Here is a 19,579-nt window from a genome sequence, read left to right on the forward strand (position 1 = left end):
GGAGTACCTTCCCCTCCATAAACTGTCAAAGAACTCCACGTGCTTATGTATGCACGCAGTCTGCAGCTGTCAATCAAACCTTCTCCTCCTGTGAACGGTGCGGGAACTTCCTGCTCTTACATCAAGCTGTAACCAATTGACAGGAAGTTGTTGTTGTTCTATCTGATGCGGAATCTATGATAGTAAATTGTATGAATATAACAGAAGAACCTCCAGTTGTATTTTAAATGTCGTTATTTAACGCCTACGGAAATTATTTTTTTAATATTGGTCATATTGCACAGATGTGTTCAATAATGGTAATGCTCTGATCGCCCTCTCTGCTCCGTGCAGTAACTGCAGATAATTAGTGACTGAACACGGCGCTGCTACATTTTTCAGTGTAAAGTGGAAATATTTTAGCCCGTATTTTCCGCACGCGCTGAAAACCGATACTGCCGATCTGTCAATAATCCTCTTTAGAGATCGCACGCCTGCCCTGGTGAATGGCCTCTGCAGGTGGAGAATTCCACTTTCTGCAGAATCTCTGCCCACTGATAACATTTAAAAATCTTATGCCTGGTAAAGGTAGGTGTGAGGGCTTCTTTTACCAGCATAAGAGTTTCATTTTTCTTTTTAAAAAGGTTATTTGCTCACTTATATTTTAAAAATGCTTTCAGAAAAGCTAAGTTTATTTTTAGCCCCTTAAAAAAGTAATTATTTTTTTCAAAGTTTTAGTTTTTTTTGATTGATCACCATTCAAAATTTTGAAAGGTCTAAGCTGAGAGGCCGGTCAAAACTGTGAAGGGTGATTCCCTCCTTCGATTGGTTCCATTGATCCCGGGGAAGCATGCAAACTGCCTGCATTTCAGGGATACCAGGTCCTCTGCGCACGTGCACCAGGTGAAGCACAGGAGTGGAAGTTTCTGGAGCTCTGGAACCCACAGGTAAGGGCGTAATATTTTTTCCAGATTGGGAGCATCCAAACTTAGGAAGTCTCTGATAGAAAAATCAGGGCCAATTGTGCAACAAGAAAGATTGCTAAACTGCGTTTTTGAAGAATTACTTATGACTGTTGAATCGAACCATATAGCTGACTTGAGTCATGCTCTTTCTGAAAAAGTGCAGTCGTGTAAATGGTGTGTCATAAATCGCAACTTCTACAAGAAGTAACTCAGGAAGTACTACTGAACGGCCAGCTGAGGGCGCCGCCCGAGGAGTATAAATATTCAGGCGTGGGCCCAGCGTGGCCAGAGACATTCTGGAAACAGGAAGCTAGTGGCTACTAACTAGACCTCCATGTTTTGTTACAAGTCGATTAAAGCCTTGCATTATGTACAACCAAGTGCATAGTGAGTCTTTATTACGTCAATTTAATCGACTTGTTATCGTCTCCAAGCCTTGGGTGATTCGGCACAGCCAGCTGCAAGTCGAACTGCAGAAAGGGACCTGGGCAAGAAACTGATCCATCATGGAAAAACTCCTTAGACCCACTCATCTTGACTTGGATGCGAATGCACCTGTGGCAGCGAAGGTATGGAAGCATTCATTTCGTACCTTTAGCAACTTTCTTGAAGAATGTGGGGCAGGTGCCTCTAATAAGTTATGAATGCTTATTAACTACGTATCCCCTCATGTGTATGATTATATTGAGGACTGTATAGACTACGACACTGCTATCGAAATTTTACAGCAGGTGTTTTTCAAGTCCCTGAATGAAATCTTTGCTGGACACCTATTGGCCACAAATCGGCAGCAGCCTGGGGAAGCATTCGAAGAATTCCTCCAGAAACTTCGCAGGCTCAGCAAAGATTGTAACCTTAATGCGGTGCAGCTGAACAGTATCAACAGGAACTAATCAGCGATTCCTTTATCAACGGGATTGTGTCCCCTTTTATACATCAGCGCCTGCTGGAAAATAAAACCCTCAATTTACGGGCTGTTTGTGACCAGGCGTGTTCCCTGGACTTGGACAAGAAGAATGCAGGCACTTATATCCCACCAAATGGACGGGTGGCGGCTATCACCCTCAATAATTCTTTCGATATGTCTCGTGTTGATGCCCCAGCTGATGATGACTCTACTCTAACGGACGACGACCCTACCCTAGAGGCCTTTGCTGATGATGACCCCGCCCTAGCAGCATCCTGGCAATGAGGAAGAAAGTGTTTCTTTTGTGGGGGTGTATTCCATTACAGAAAATTTTGCCTGGCTCGTAATGCGACCTGCAATCATTGCAGCAAGAAAGGGCACTTTTCCAAGATATGCCAATCACGGGCCTCTGCTAACAAGAAAGGCCGATCCTCTAAAATACACCGGTCGAGAGCTCCTGTTAGCTTCACAGCTGCTATCTATGGAGATGCTCCTCCCCCAAGAACCACTGCTAAGGCTACAGCTGCCGAAGGAAAAATTATCCCTCCTCCAATCACAGCTGTTCTTCCCCAAAGTTTGTCCCATGCAGCTACGAAGGTTTCAGTAAATGGGCAGACTCTAAGCATGCTAATCGACTCCTGCAGCTCTGACAGCTTCATTAGTAAGCGGGCTGTAAGTAGGTTAAAACTTTGCATTTATCTCTCGGACAGGGAGATTGCAATGGCTCTGACGACTCTGACCACCAATTCTTCTGGCTTCTGTCTTGTCAACCTCATCCTCTAAGGTCACACGTCTACCTCCACCTGGCTCGGAGTACTCAAAAACTTATGTAGCGATAGGCTTCTGGGACAGGTGTTCCAGAAGCAGCACAAAAGAATCACTTTTGAGTTTGGAGGGTCGAAGTCGGAGCTTACCATTTCTAAAGTGCCGCTTTGTGCGCTCTCGGCGGCCTTACTCGGTGAGCCCTCCCTGTTTGCCAATCTCTCCCCCCGCTGTAAACCCATAGCCACCAAATTGAGGCAATTTACCCAAGACGACCGAGCATTTATCGAGGCAGATATCTCTCGCCTTTTAGCTGACGGTATTATCGAGCCATGTTCAACCCCCTGGCGGGCTCAAGTCATCATTGTGAAAAACCCTTGAAAACAACATAAGACACATCTGTGTATTGATTATTCACAGAGTAGTAATCAATATATCGGTTTGGATGCCAACCCGATACAACGCATAGATGTCATGGTCAACAACCTTGCCAAATACAAGGTATTTTCAACCTTCAATTTAAAGAGCGTGTACCATCAGGTACCACTGAAAGACTCTGACAAAAAGTATATGGCCTTTGAGGGCACTGGTCGGCTTTATCAGTTTTGTTGCCTTCCATCTGGGGTCACCAATGCGTTGGCCAACTTCCAACGGGCCATGGATGGCCTAGTCCGGCAAGTGAACTTGACATATACCTTTCCATATTTAGACAATATCACTATTGCCGGCCATGATGAAAAGGAGCATGACGCCAATCTTCAGAGATTTTTTGGCGTTCTCTGTCGTCACCACTTAACATTAACCGAATCCAAATCAGTGAAATCGGTGCCATCAGTGAACATTCTCGGCTACTGGGTGGGCAACAGTGTTATTAAACCGGACCCAGAGCGACTTCATCCACTTCAGGAGCTCCCTCCCCCTACGAATCTCGGCTCTCTTCGTCAGGCACTTGGCATGTTTGCTTATTATGCAAAGTGGATAGCTCACTTCTCCGATAAAATACAGCCCCTGCTTCATGCGAAGTCTTTTCCACTAGAAGCAACGTCTATTTCTGCCTTCAACCTCCTCAAACGACAGCTGGGGAAAGCCACGCCTCACTCCATTGACGAAAACCTTCCTTTTGTGGTTGAATGCAATGCATCGGAGGTGGCGATCTCGGCTACCTTGAATCAAGGTGGTCGGCCCATGGCATTCCTATCCAGGACCATACAGGGTAGCGAACTCCATTACCCCCCGTCGAGAAGGAGGCTACAGCCATCATCGAGGCTGTATGCCACTGGAGTCATTTTCTTGCTCGGCGTCATTTCACGCTCGTAACTGGCCAGCGCTCCGTGGCCTTCATGTTGGATAACCAGAAGTGCACAAAAATTTAAAATAATAAAATTCAACTCTGGAGGATGGAGCTGGCCGCCTTTGAATATATTATCCTTTACCGACCCGGCAAATAAAATTTTGCCCCGATACCTTCACACGGGCATTTTGCTCTTCAATATCAACGTCGACTCTGGTGGATCTGCATATGGACTAATGCCATCCTGGGGTTACCCTTATCTTGCACTTTGTGCGCTCCAAAAATCTATCATTTTCAACGGAAGACATAAAGAAAACTTGCTCCTCCTGTAGGATTTGTGCAGAATTGAAACCACAATTCTTCTGCCCATCAGATGACTTGCTCATACATGCAATGCAGTCTATGCAGAGGCTCAGCATAGACTTTAAAGGGCCATTGCCTTCGTCGACGCAGAACACCTACCTACTTACAATGGTAGACGAGCATTCACACTTTCCCTCTGCCTTCCCTGTCCTAATATGCTTACCTCTACGGTAATTAAACGCCTCGATCAGGTCTTTTCCCTTTGCTGGATGGCCAATTTTATCCAAATGGATTGGGGTCCCTCCTTTATGTCGAGTGAACTTAAAAGGTATCTCTCCCAACGGGGAATCATCTTGAGTAAGACGACACCATCTCACCCAATCGACAATGGACAAGTTGAAAGCTACAATGCCATTATCTTGAATGGTGTCTGTCTGGCGCTGAGGTCATGCAACCTACCAGACCAGCAGTGGGAAACTGTGCCGCTGACGTGTTACACTCTATCAGGTCTCTCCTCTCCAACTCCACTAATTTCACACCTCATGAGCGATTCTTCAAGTTCTGGCATCGCTCTACACATGGGACATCTCTACCATCATGGTTGGTGGCTCCAGCCCCGTGCTACTCCAGAGGTTTGTCCGGTCGGCCATGAATGAACCTCTCGTTGACGAGGTGGAGTTAACGGAGGTGAACCCAACATATGCACACGTGCAGTACCCTGATGGCCGGGAGTCCATTGCCTCGCTCAGAGATCTAGCTCCATGCCCAACTGGTCACACAGGCCCGAATGATGTAGGATCCCATGACGATAATGTCAACACTCCGCACCCCTATGAAGATGATGCCCTACCTGGGACATCGAGGGATCTGCCGGCAGTGCTACCGGATCAACTCAGGGAGCCGAATGCTCCCCGTAGGATGGCCACACGAAATGAGGACGCCGGACAATCTCCGGCTACGACCCAGGATGAGGCCAGCTCCGTGCCTGTGAGGACCCGCACCCAGATTCATGATATTCCCAGGCCTCCACAGGACGATCAAGACAACGTGGACTCGACCGACTTACCGGTACGGGCCAAGCGACCCAGGGCCCAGGACACGGTCCGGGGAGATGTGCCCTCCGGTCACAAGCAGAAAGCTAAATGACTACGGCTATTTTTGGTCTGCCTAGTCTGTTAAAGGAAGAGTGGACTTCCAAACCTTTTAGGGAGGAAGAATTTCATAAATTGAAATTTCCACAGGGAAGTACTACTGAACGGTCAGCTGAGGGCGCCGCCCGAGGAGTATAAATACTAGGGCGTGGGCCCAGCTTGGCCAGAGACAGTCTAGAAACAGGAAGGTAGTGGCTACTAACTAGACCTCCATGTTTTGTTACAAGTCGATTAAAGCCTTGCTTTATGTACAACCAAGTGCGTAGTGAGTCTTTATTAATCACAGGGTACTGAATTTGGATGATCAGCCATGATCGCATTGAATGGCAGAGTAGGCTCGAGGGGCCGAATGGCCTACTCCTGCTCCTATCTTCTATGTTTCTATGTTTCTTTGTTTATCGTTTTGCCTTCTGATCGTTGTTTGCAATGCAATAGGACATTGCAATTGCACCTCACTTTGCATTGTAGCAGTTATTTGCAATGCAATTGCACGTTGTAATTGAATATCCCTGAAACATAATCGCCATTTGCAATGCAATATAACATTGCAGTGGAATATCACTTTGCAGTATAATAGTAATTTGCCATGCAATAGCACATTTCAATGGAATATCACTCTGCAATATAATTCATTTGCAAGGCAATAGTACATTGCAATGGAATATCAATTTGCAAAATAATAGTAATTTGCAATGCAATAGCACATTGCAAATTAGTATCACTTTACAATATAATTGCCATTTGAAATGCAATAGGACATTGCAATGTAATTTCAGCTTGCAATATTATATTAATTTGCAATGCAATAGGATATTGCAATGGAATATCACTTTGCAACATAGTAGACATTTTCAATGCAACAGAACATTGTAATTGATTATCACTGCAATATAATTGTCCTTTGAACTGCAATTAACATTGAAAAGGAATATCACTTTGCAATATAATTGTCATTTGCAATGCAATCAAATATAGCAATGTAATATAACTTTGAAATGGAATAGTGATTGCAATGCAATGATCATTGCAATGGAATATCAGTTTGCAATATAATAGTGCTTTGCAATGTAATAGAAAATTACAAATCAATGTCGCTCTGACTTCTGACCATCGTTTGCAATGCAGTAGAATATTGCAATGGAATATCATTTTGCAATATAATCGTCATTTGCACTGCAATAGCACATTGAAATGGAATATCACTTTGCAATATAATAGTCATTTGCAAAGCAACATGACATTGCAATGGACTAGTAACTTGCAATATAATAGTCATTTGCAAAACAATATCACATGGCAGTATAATATCGCTTTTATAATATGATCGTCATTTGCAATTTAGTAGAACATTGCAATTGATTAGTGCATTGCAAAATAATAGTAATTTGCAATGCAATAGCACCTTGCAATGGAGTATCACTTTACAATATAATTGTCATTTGAAATGCAACAGAAGATTGCAATGGAAATATAACGTTGTAATATATTTGTCCTTTTACACTGCAATAGAACATTGCAATGGAATATCACTTTGCAATATAATCCTCATTTGTAATGCAATCAAACATAGCAATGGAATATAACTTTGCAATATATTAGACATTGCAATGCAATGGAACATTGCAATGGCATTTCAGTTTGCAATATAATAGTCCTTTGCAATGTAATAGAAAATCACAATTTAATTTCGGTTTGACTTCTGATCATCATTTGCAATGCAATAGGTCTTTGCAATTGAACCTCACTTTGCATTGTAGCAGTCATTTGCAATGCAATTGCAAATTGCAATGGAATATCACTGCAATATAATCGTCATTTGCAGTGCAGTAGAACATTGCAGTGGAATATCAATTTGCAATATTACAGTAATTTACAATGCAATGCCACATTGCAATGGGATATAACTTTGCAATATAATTGACATTTGCAATGCAATAGCACATTACACTGGAGTATCACTTTGCAATATACTCTTCATTTGCAATGCAATAGAGGTAAGAAATGAAGTATCACTTTGCAATATAATAGTCATCACAATGCAATGGAACATTGCAAAGGAATATTACTTTGCAATATAATAGTCATTGCAGTGCAATGGAACATTGCACTGGAATATCAGTTTGAAATATTATAGTCATTTGCAATGTAATACAAAATTACAATTTAATATCCCTTTGACTTCTGAGCATCATTTGCAATGCAATAGGACCTTGCATTTCAACCTCACTTTGCATTGTAGCAGTCATTTGCAATGCAATTGCACATTGCAATGGAATATCACTGCAATATAATCGTCATTTGCAATGCAATAGAACATTGCAGTGGAATATCAATTTCCAATATAACATTAATTTACAATGCAATGGCACATTGCAATGGAATATCACTTTGCAATATAATTGACATTTGCAATGCAATAAAACATTGCACTGGAGTATGACTTTGCAATATATTCTTCATTTATAATGCAATAGAAGTTTGGAATACAGTATCACTTTGCAATATAATAGTCATTGCAATTCAATGGAACATTGCAATGGAATCTTACTTTGCAATATAATACTCATTGCAATGCATTGGAACATTGTATTGGAATATCAGTTTGAAATATAATAGTCATTTGCAATACAGTATAACATTGCAATTGAATATAACTTCACCATATAAACATCATTTGCAATACAATAGCACGATGCAAAAGAATATCACGTTGCAATATAATAGTGATTTGCAATGCAATATGGCATTGCAATGGACTAGTAACTTGCAATATAATAGTCATTTGCAAAACAATATCACATGGCAATATAACATTGCCTTGCAATATGATTGTCATTTGCAATGCAGCAGAACATTGCAATTGATTAGCGTGTTGCAAAATAATAGTAATTTGCAATACAACAGCTCATTGCAATGGAGTATCACTTTAAAATATAATTGTCATTTGAAATGCAACCAAACATTGCAATGGAAATATAACTTGCAATATAATATTCATTTTCAATGCAATATGACATTGCAGTGGAACTTCCTTTTGCAACATAGTATTCATTTGCAATGCCACAGAATATTGGAATTGATTATCACTGCAATATAATTGTCATTTGCACTTCAATAGAACATTGCAATGGAATAACACATTGCAATAAAATAATCATTGCAATGGAATGTCAGTTTGCAATATAATAGTCATTTGCAATGTAATAGAAAATTACAATTTAATAGCCCTTTGACTTCTGTTCGAGATTTGCAATGCAATAGGACTATGCAATTGAACCTCACTTTGCATTGTAGCAGTCATTTGCAATGCAATTGCACATTGCAATGGAACATAACTGCAATATAATCGTCATTTGCAATGCAATAGAACATTGCAGTGGAATATCAATTTCCAATGTAACATTAATTTAAAATGCAATGGCACATTGCAATGGAATAGCACTTTGCAATATAATTGACATTTGCAATGCAATAGAACATTGAACTTGAGTAACATTTTGCAATATACTCTTCATTTGCAATGCAATAGATGTTTGGAATGAAGTATCACTTTGCAATATAATAGTCATTGAAATACAATGGAACATTGCAATGGAATATTACTTTGCAATATAATAGTCATTGCAATACAATGGAACATTGCACTGGAATATCAGTTTGCAATATAATAAAGATTTGCAGTGCAATATGACATTGCAATGGACGAGTAACTTGCAATATAATTGGCATTTGCAAAAGAATATCACATGGAAATATAATATCGCTTTGCAATATGATTTTCATTTGCAATGCAGTAGAACATTGCAATTGATTAGCGCATTGCAAAATAATAATAATTTGCCATGCAACAGCACATTGCAATGGAGTATCACTTTAAAATATAATTGTCATTTGAAATGCAACCGAAAATTGCAATGGAAATACAACTTGCAATATTATATTCATTTGCAATGCAATAGGACTTTGCAGTTGAATATCCTTTTGCAACATAGTATTCATTTGCAATGCAACAGAATATTGTAATTGATTATCACTGCAATATAATTGTCATTTGCACTGCAACAGTACATTGCAATGGAACATCACATTGCAATATAATCGTCATTTGCAATACAGTAGAACATTGCATTGGAATATAAATGTGCAATGTAACGTTAATTTACAATGCAATGGCACATTGCAAAGGAATATCACTTTGCAATATAATTGACATTTGCAATGCAATGGAACATTGCACTGGAGTATCACTTTGCAAAACACACTTCATTGCAATGCAATAGAAGTTTGGAATGAAGTAGCACTTTGCAATATCATGGCCATTGCAATGCAATGGAAAATTGCAATGGAATATTACTTTGCAATAGAATAGTCATTGCAATGCAATGGAAAATTGCACTGGAATATCAGATTGAAATAGAATAGTCATTTGCAATGAAATAGAACATTGCAATGGAATATAACGTTGCAATTTAAACATATTTTGCAATGCAATAGCACATTGCAATGGAATATCACTTTGCAATATAATAGTAATTTGCAAAACAATACCAAATGGCAACATAATATCGCTTTGCAATATGGTAGTCATTTGCAATGCTTTAGAACATTGCAATTGATTAGCGCATTGCAAAATAATAGTAATTTTCAATGAACAGCACATTGCAATGGAGTATCACTTTACAATATAATTGTCATTTGAAATGCAACAGAACATTGCAATGGAAATATAACTTGAAATATTACATTCATTTGCAATGCAATAGGGCGTTGCAGTGGAATATCCCTTTGCCACATTGTAGTCATTTGCAAAGCAATAGAAATTTGTAATAGATTATCACTGAAATATCATCGTCACTTGCAACACAATAGAATATTGCAATGGAATATCACTTTGCAACATAATAGTCATAGCAATGCAATGGAATTTTGCTATATAATATCAGTTTGTAAGATAATAGTCATTTTCAATGCAATAGAGCATTGCATTGGAATATTAATTTGCAATGGAATAGTAATTTGCAATGCAACAGAACATTGCAATGGAATAAGACATTCCAATGGAATATCACTTTGCAACTTAATGTTCATTGGCAATGTAACAGAACATTGCAATGGAATAGCACTTCAATATAATCGTCATTTGCAATGCAATAGAGCATTGGAATGGAATATCACTTTGCAATATAATGGTTATTTGCAATCCAATATGACATTGCAATGGTCTTTTAACTTGAAATAAATTAATCATTTGCAGAACAAAATCACATTGCAATATAATATCACTTTGCAACATGATCGTCATTTGCAATGCAGAACATTGCAAAGGATTATCATGTTGCAAAATATCAGTAATCTGCAATGCCGTAGCACATTGCAATGGAGTATCACTTTCCAATATAATTGTCATTTGAAGTGCAATAGAAGATTGCAATGGAATTTTAACTTGCAATATTATGTTAATTTGCAATGCAATACGGCGTTGCAATGGAATATCACTTTGCAACAAAGTTGTCATTTGTAATGCAACAGAACATTGTAATGGATTATCCCTGCAATATAATCATCATTTGCAATGCAATAGAGCATTGCAATGGAAAAGCACTTTGCCAAACAATCGTCATTTGCAATGCAAACAAACATTGCAATGAAATATAACTTTGCAATAGAATAGTCATTGCAATACAATGGAGCATTGCAATGGAATATCACTTTGCTATATAATAGTCATTGCAATGCAATAGAATATTGCAGTGAAATATCACTTTGCAATATAATAGTAATTAGCAATGCAATAGCACATTGCAATGGAATATCAACTTGCAATATGATAATCATTTGCAATTCAATAGCACATTGCAATGGAATATCACTTTTCCATATAATTAAAATGCAATGCAATAGCACATTGCAATGGACTTTATCAAATGTCTTTTGCTCCATGTCTACAAGCTAATAATAATTTGTGAACTGGGACTCATAAACCTCTTTGCTCCTCAACAGTTAATAGCTTCCCATTATTTAGAGAATACTCAGAACTATCTCACTTTGTTCCAAAGTGGCTGGTGTCAAACTTGCGTACATTGAACTCGATTTGCCTTTGTTTTGCCGGCTTACTGTGTCTGTCTCTGTCCATTTGATTACCTCCATTTCCCAACTGCACTACGAGCGGACCGTCTAACTTAGTGCGATCTTCAAAATATAATCTACAGTGCTCCATTGCTCCATCCAAGTCAGTCATAAATACGGTGAATAGTTGATGATCAAAGACAGATATCTGGGGGACGGCACTTGTCACATCTGACTCCGCTGCTAACGAGCATGTCTTTTGTGGGTGGGTTAATATTTCTGACGTGATGGTGGTCTGAGGCAGTCAACCATGAATTTGTGGGAAAAATGTGCTGTGCAGGCTGGATTATGGACAAGTAAATTGAATTTGTCGGAGATGCAATGATGCACTGCAGCCAATGAAAGTACTATTGTGAGCTTGGCATTGCAAGAGCCCCGATAGCTCAGTCGGTAAAGCATCAGAATTTTAATCTGAGGATTCAAGTCCCTGTTTGGTTCTGCTGTTAAATCGCGATACTCAACTTTACATTCGTACTTTGATCATTAAACAAAGAAAATAACAACAGGAGCAGGCCATTTCATGCCTGGAGCCTTTCTGCCATTTAATTAAATCATCGATCGATATCCGTTTGCATTCCTTTGCTCCAAATCCCTTAATACCTTTGGTTAAGAAACATCTCTCAATCTCAAGATTAAAATTGACAATCGGCCCAGCTTTAATTGCTGTTTGCGGAAGTGTGTTACAAATTTCTGTCACACAAACTTCTCTCCTGAAACGCTTGGATCTAATGTTGAGGCGATGGCCCCTTCTCCCAGATGGGTCAATCATCAGAAATAGCTTTTCGCTATCTACACTGGCATTTCCTCTTAATATCGTGAATACTTCAATCCAATCACCACTTAAGCTTCTAAATTCCAGGAAAAAAAACCGAGTTTGTGCAATATCCCGTTGTAATTTGTCCCTTGGACTCGATGTCTCCTTCACTTTTTAAGCCTAATAATACATTCCCAAGCTGTGATGCCAAGAATTGAACACAGTACCGCAGCTGTGGCCTAACCAGTGCTTTGTATAGCTGTGGCATCATTTCACCCTCTTATATTGTAATCCTACAGATATAAGTATCACTTTTCAATTAGCTTTTTGAATCTTTTCTGTACCTGTCCATGACCATTTAATGATATATGTACAGGGACACAAGTCTATTTGGAGCTCAACTGTTTCCAGCTTAACATTATAAGGAGTGTATTCTAAATACTCCTATAAAGATCGGTAGTGGATCTCGTCACACTTGCTAATATTTAAGTCAATTTGCCAGAAAATTGCACATTCACTTAATCTATGAATATCTGGTTGAATTTCTTGCTTCTATCACAACTGATTATAATACCGCCTATCTTTTTTGTCATCCTCAAACTTAGATGTCTGGCTCTCAATCCCATCAAGTAAGTCGTTAATGAAATCGCTGATTAGTTGAGTTCCCAAAAGTGATCAATCAGAGATACCACTCGTCATATTCTGCCAATTAATGTCCCTGATCATCATCTGCAAACATTGTCTCCTGCCGTGCCACCAATTTCCTAACGAGGTTAATAATTTGCCATCAATTACATGCGTTTCAAATTTAGCCCAATGTCCCATATGCGGGACTTTATCAAATGTCTTTGCTCCATATCTACAAGCTAATAATAATTTGTGAACTGGGACTCATAAACCTCTTTGCTCCTCAACAGTTAATAGCTTCCCATTATTTAGAAAATACTCAGAACTATCTTACTTTGTTCCAAAGTGGCTGGTGTCACACTTGCGTACATTGAACTCGATTTGCCTTTGTTTTGCCGGCTTACAGTGTCTGTCTCTGTCCATTTGGTTACCTCCATTTCCCAACTGCCCTACGAGCGGACCGTGTAACTTAGTGCGATCTTCAAAATATGAACTACAGTGCTCCATTGCTCCATCCAAGTCAGTCATAAATACGGTGAACAGTTGATGATCTAATACAGATATCTGGGTGACGGCACTTGTCACATCTGACTTCGCTGCTAACGAGCGTGTCTTTTGTGGGTGGGTTAATATTTCTGAAGTGATGGTGGTCTGAGGCAGTCAATCTGGATTTGTGGGAGAAATGTGCTGTACAGGTTGGATTATGGACAAGTAAATTGAATTTGTCGAAGAAGCAATGAAGCGCTGCAGCCAATAAAAGTACTTTTGTGAGCTTTGAATTGCAAGAGCCCGGATAGCTCAGACTTTTAATCTGAGGGTCCAGGGTTCAAGTCCCTGTTCGGGCGCTGCTTTTAAATCGCGATACTCAACTTTACATTCGCACTTTGATGATTTAACAAAGAAAATAACAACAGGAGCAGGCCATTTCATGCCTGGAGCCTTTCTGCCATTTAATTAAATCATCGATCGATATCCGTTTGCATTCCTTTGCTCCAGGTCCCTTAATACCTTTGGTTAACGAACATCTCTCAATCTCAAGTTTAAAATTGACAATTGGCCCAGCTTTAATTGCTGTTTGCGGAAGTGTGTTACAAATTTCTGTCACACAAATTTCTCTCCTGAAAAGCTTGGATCTAATGTTGAGGATATGGCCCCTTCTCCCAGATGGGTCAAACATCAGAAATAGCTTCTCGCTATCGACACTAGCATTTCCTCCTAATATCGTGAATACTTCAATCAAATCATCACTTAAGCTTCTAAATTCCAGGAAAAAAAAAACAATTTGTGCAATATCTCGTTGTAATTTGTCCCTTGGACTCTATGTCTCCTTCACTTTTTAAGCCTAATAATACATTCCCAAGCTGTGATGCCGAGAATTGGACACAGTACCGCAGCTGCAGCCTAACCAGTGCTTGAATAGCTGTGGCATCATTTCACCCTCTTATATTGTAATCCTACAGATATAAGTATCGCTTTTCAATTAGCTTTTTGAATCTTTTCTGTACCTGTCCATGACCACTTAATGATATATGTACAGGGACACAAGTCTATTTGGATCTCAACTGTTTCCACCTTAACATTATAAGGAGTGTATTCTAAATACTCCTATAAAGATCGGTAGTGGATCACGTCACACTTGCTAATATTTAATTCAATTTGCCGGAAAATTGCACATTCACTGAATCTATGAATATCTGGTCAAATTTCTTGCTTCCATCTCAACTGATTATAATGCCGCCTATCTTTTTTGTCATCCTCAAACTTGGATGTGTGGCTCTCAATCCCATCAAGTAAGTCGTTAATGAAATCTGTGATGAGTTGAGTTCCCAAAAGTGATCAATCAGAGACACCACTCGTCATAATCTGCCAATTAGTGTACCTGATCATCATCTGCAAACTTTGTCTCCTGCCGTGCCACCAATTTCCTAACCAGGTTAATAATTTGCCTTCAATTACATGCGTTTCAAATTTAGCCCAATGTCCCATATGCGGGAATTTTTAAAATGTCTATGCTCCATGTCTACAAGCTAATAATAATTTGTGAACTGGGACTCATAAACCTCTTTGCTCCTCAACAGTTAATGGCTTCCCATTATTTAGAAAATACTCAGAACAATCTTATTTTGTTCCAAAGTGGCTGGTGTCACACTTGCGTACATTGAACTCGATTTGCCTTTGTTTTGCCGGCTTACTGTGTCTGTCTCTGTCCGTTTGGTTACCTCCATTTCCCAACTGCACTACGAGCGGACCGTCTAACTTAGTGCGATCTTCAAAATATGATGTATAGTGCTCCATTGCTCCATCCAAGTCAGTCATAAATACGGTGAACAGTTGATGATCTAATACAGATATCTGGGGGACGGCACTTGCCACATCTGACTCCGGTGCTAACGAGCGTGTCTTTTGTGGGTGGGTTAATATTTCTGAAGTGATGGTGGTCTGAGGCAGTCAATCCGGATTTGTGGGAGAAATGTGCTGTGCAGGTTGTATTATGGACAAGTGAAAGGAATTTGTCGGAGATGCAATGATGCACTGCAGCCAATGAAAATACTTTTGTGAACTTTGAATTGCAAGAGCCCGGATAGCTCAGTCGGTAGCGCATCAGACTTTTAATCTGAGGGTCCAGAGTTCACGTCCCTGTTCGGGCGCTGCTTTTAAATCGCGATACTCAACTTTACATTCGCACTTTGATCATTTAACAAAGAAAATAACAACAGGAGCAGGCCATTTCATGCCTGGAGCCTTTCTGCCATTTAATTAAATCATCGATCGATATCCGTTTGCATTCCTTTGCTCCAGATCCCTTAATACGTTTGGTTAACAAACATCTCTCAATCTCAAGTTCAAAATTGACAATTGGCCCAACTTTAATTACTGTTTGCGAAAGTGTGTTACAAATTTCTGTCACACAAACTTCTCTCCTGAAACGCTTGGATCTAATGTTGAGGTTATGGCCCCTTCTCCCAGATGGGTCAATCCTCAGAAATAGCTTCTCGCTATCTACACTGGCATTTCCTCTTAATATCGTGAATACTTCAATCAAATCACCACTTAAGCTTCTAAATTCCAGGAAAAAAACCCGAGTTTGTGCAATATCCCGTTGTAATTTGTCCCTTGGACTCTATGTCTCCTTCACTTTTTAAGCCTAATAATACATTCCCAAGCTGTGATGCCAAGAATTGAACACAGTACCGCAGCTGTGGCCTAACCAGTGCTACGTACAGCTGTGGCATCATTTCACCCTCTTATATTGTAATCCTACAGATATAAGTATCATTTTCAATTAGCTTTTTGAATCTTTTCTGTACCTGTCTATGACGATTTAGTAATATTTGTACAGGGACACAAGTCTATTTGGATCTCAACTGTTTCCAGCTTAACATTATAAGGAGTGTATTCTAAATACTCCTATAAAGATCGGCAGTGAATCACGTCACACTTGCTAATATTTAAATCAATTTGCCAGAAAATTGCACATTCACTTAATCTATGAATATCTGGTCAAATTTCTTGCTTCCATCTCAACTGATTATAATGCCACCTATCTTATTTGTCATCCTCAAACTTGGATGTGTGGCTCTCAATCCCATCAAGTAAGTCGTTAAAGAAATCGGTGATAAGTTGAGTTCCCAAAAGTGATCAATCAGAGACACCACTCGTCATATTCTGCCAATTAATGTACCTGATCATCATCTGCAAACTTTGTCTCCTGCCGTGCCACCAATTTCCTAACCAGGCAAATAATTTGCCTTCAATTACATGCGTTTCAAATTTAGCCCAATGTCCCATATGCGGGACTTTATCAAATGTCTTTGCTCCATGTCTACAAGCTAATAATAATTTTTGAACTGGGACTCATAAACCTCTTTGCTCCTCAACAGTTAATATCTTCCCATTATTGAGAAAATACTCAGAACTATATTACTTTGTTCCAAAGTGGCTGGTGTCACACTTGCTTACATTGAACTCGATTTGCATTTGTTTTGGCCGGCTTACTGTCTCTGTCCATTTGGTTACTTCCATTTCCCAACTGCACTACGAGCGGACCGTCTAACTTAGTGCGATCTTCAAAATATGATGTACAGTGCTCCATTGCTCCATCCAAGTCAGTCATAAATACGGTGAACAGTTGATGATCTAATACAGATATCTGGGGGACGGCACTTGTCACATCTGACTCCGCTGCTAACGTACGTGACTTTTGTGGGTGTGTTAATATTTCTGAAGTGATGCTGGTCTGAGGCAGTCAATCTGGATTTGTGGGAGAAATGTGCTGTACAGGTTGGATTATGGACAAGTAAATTGAATTTGTCGGAGATGCAATGATGCACTGCAGCCAATGAAAGTACTTTTGTGAGCTTTGAGTTGCAAAAGCCCGGATAGCTCAGTCGGTAGAGCATCAGACTTTTAATTTGAGGGTCTAGGATTCAAGTCCCTGTTCGGGCGCTGTTTCAAATCGCGATACTCAACTTTACATTCGCACTTTGATCATTTAGCAAAAAAAATAACAACAGGAGCAGGCCATTTCATGCCTGGAGCCTTTCTGCCATTTAATTAAGTCATCGATCGATATCCGTTTGCATTCCTTTGCTCCAGATCCCTTAATACCTTTGGTTAACAAACGTCTCTCAATCTCAAGTTCAAAATTGACAACTGGCCCAGCTTTATTTGCTGTTTGCGGAAGTGTGTTACAAATTTCTGTCACACAAATTTCTCTCCTGAAACGCTTGGATCTAATGTTGAGGCTATGGCCCCTTCTCCCAGATGGGTCAATCCTCAGAAATAGCTTCTCGCTATCTACACTGGCATTTCCTCTTAATATCGTGAATACTTCAATCAAATCACCACTTAAGCTTCTAAATTCCAGGAAAAAACCCCGAGTTTGTGCAATATCCCGTTGTAATTTGTCCCTTGGACTCTATGTCTCCTTCACTTTTTAAGCCTAATAATACATTCCCAAGCTGTGATGCCAAGAATTGAACACAGTACCGCAGCTGTGGCCTAAACAGTGCTATGTAGAGCTGTGGCATCATTTCACCCTCTTATATTGTAATCCTACAGATATAAGTATCACTTTTCAATTAGCTTTTTGAATCTTTTCTGTCCCTGTCCATGACCATTTAGTAATATTTGTACAGGGACACAAGTCTATTTGGATCTCAACTGTTTCCAGCTTAACATTATAAGGAGTGTATTCTAAATACTCCTATAAAGATCGGCAGTGAATCACGTCACACTTGCCAGAAAATTGCACATTCACTTAATCTATGAATATCTGGTCAAATTTCTTGCTTCCATCTCAACTGATTATAATGCCACCTATCTTATTTGTCATCCTCAAACTTGGATGTGTGGCTCTCAATCCCATCAAGTAAGTCGTTAAAGAAATCGGTGATTAGTTGAGTTCCCAAAAGTGATCAATCAGAGACACCACTCGTCATATTCTGCCAATTAATGTACCTGATCATCATCTGCAAACTTTGTCTCCTGCCGTGCCACCAATTTCCTAACCAGGCAAATAATTTGCCTTCAATTACATGCGTTTCAAATTTAGCCCAATGTCCCATATGCGGGACTTTATCAAATGTCTTTGCTCCATGTCTACAAGCTAATAATAATTTTTGAACTGGGACTCATAAACCTCTTTGCTCCTCAACAGTTAATAGCTTCCCATTATTGAGAAAATACTCAGAACTATATTACTTTGTTCCAAAGTGGCTGGTGTCACACTTGCGTACATTGAACTCGATTTGCATTTGTTTTGGCCGGCTTACTGTGTCTGTCTCTGTCCATTTGGTTACCTCCATTTCCCAACTGCACTACGAGCGGACCGTCTAACTTAGTGCGATCTTCAAAATATGATGTACAGTGCTCCATTGCTCCATCCAAGTCAGTCATAAATACGGTGAACAGTTGATGATCTAATACAGATATCTGGGGGACGGCACTTGTCACATCTGACTCCGCTGCTAACGTACGTGACTTTTGTGGGTGTGTTAATATTTCTGAAGTGATGCTGGTCTGAGGCAGTCAATCTGGATTTGTGGGAGAAATGTGCTGTACAGGTTGGATTATGGACAAGTAAATTGAATTTGTCGGAGATGCAATGATGCACTGCAGCCAATGAAAGTACTTTTGTGAGCTTTGAATTGCAAAAGCCCGGATAGTTCAGTCGGTAGAGCATCAGACTTTTAATTTGAGGGTCTAACGTTCAAGTCCCTGTTCGGGCGCTGTTTTAAATCGCGATACTCAACTTTACATTCGCACTTTGATCATTTAGCAAAAAAAATAACAACAGGAGCAGGCCATTTCATGCCTGGAGCCTTTCTGCCATTTAATTAAGTCATCGATCGATATCCGTTTGCATTCCTTTGCTCCAGATCCCTTAATACCTTTGGTTAACAAACATCTCTCAATCTCAAGTTCAAAATTGACAACTGGCCCAGCTTTATTTGCTGTTTGCGGAAGTGTGTTACAAATTTCTGTCACACAAATTTCTCTCCTGAAACGCTTGGATCTGATGTTGAGGCTATGGCCCCTTCTCCCAGATGGGTCAATCCTCAGAAATAGCTTCTCGCTATCTACACTGGCATTTCCTCTTAATATCGTGAATACTTCAATCAAATCACCACTTAAGCTTCTAAATTCCAGGAAAAAAACCCGAGTTTGTGCAATATCCCGTTGTAATTTGTCCCTTGGACTCTATGTCTCCTT

The sequence above is a fragment of the Somniosus microcephalus genome, unplaced genomic scaffold, assembly GCF_052327205.1.
Source record: "Somniosus microcephalus isolate GS21.2 unplaced genomic scaffold, FLI_Smic_1.0 unresolved_chr5, whole genome shotgun sequence".
Lineage (NCBI taxonomy): Eukaryota > Metazoa > Chordata > Chondrichthyes > Squaliformes > Somniosidae > Somniosus > Somniosus microcephalus.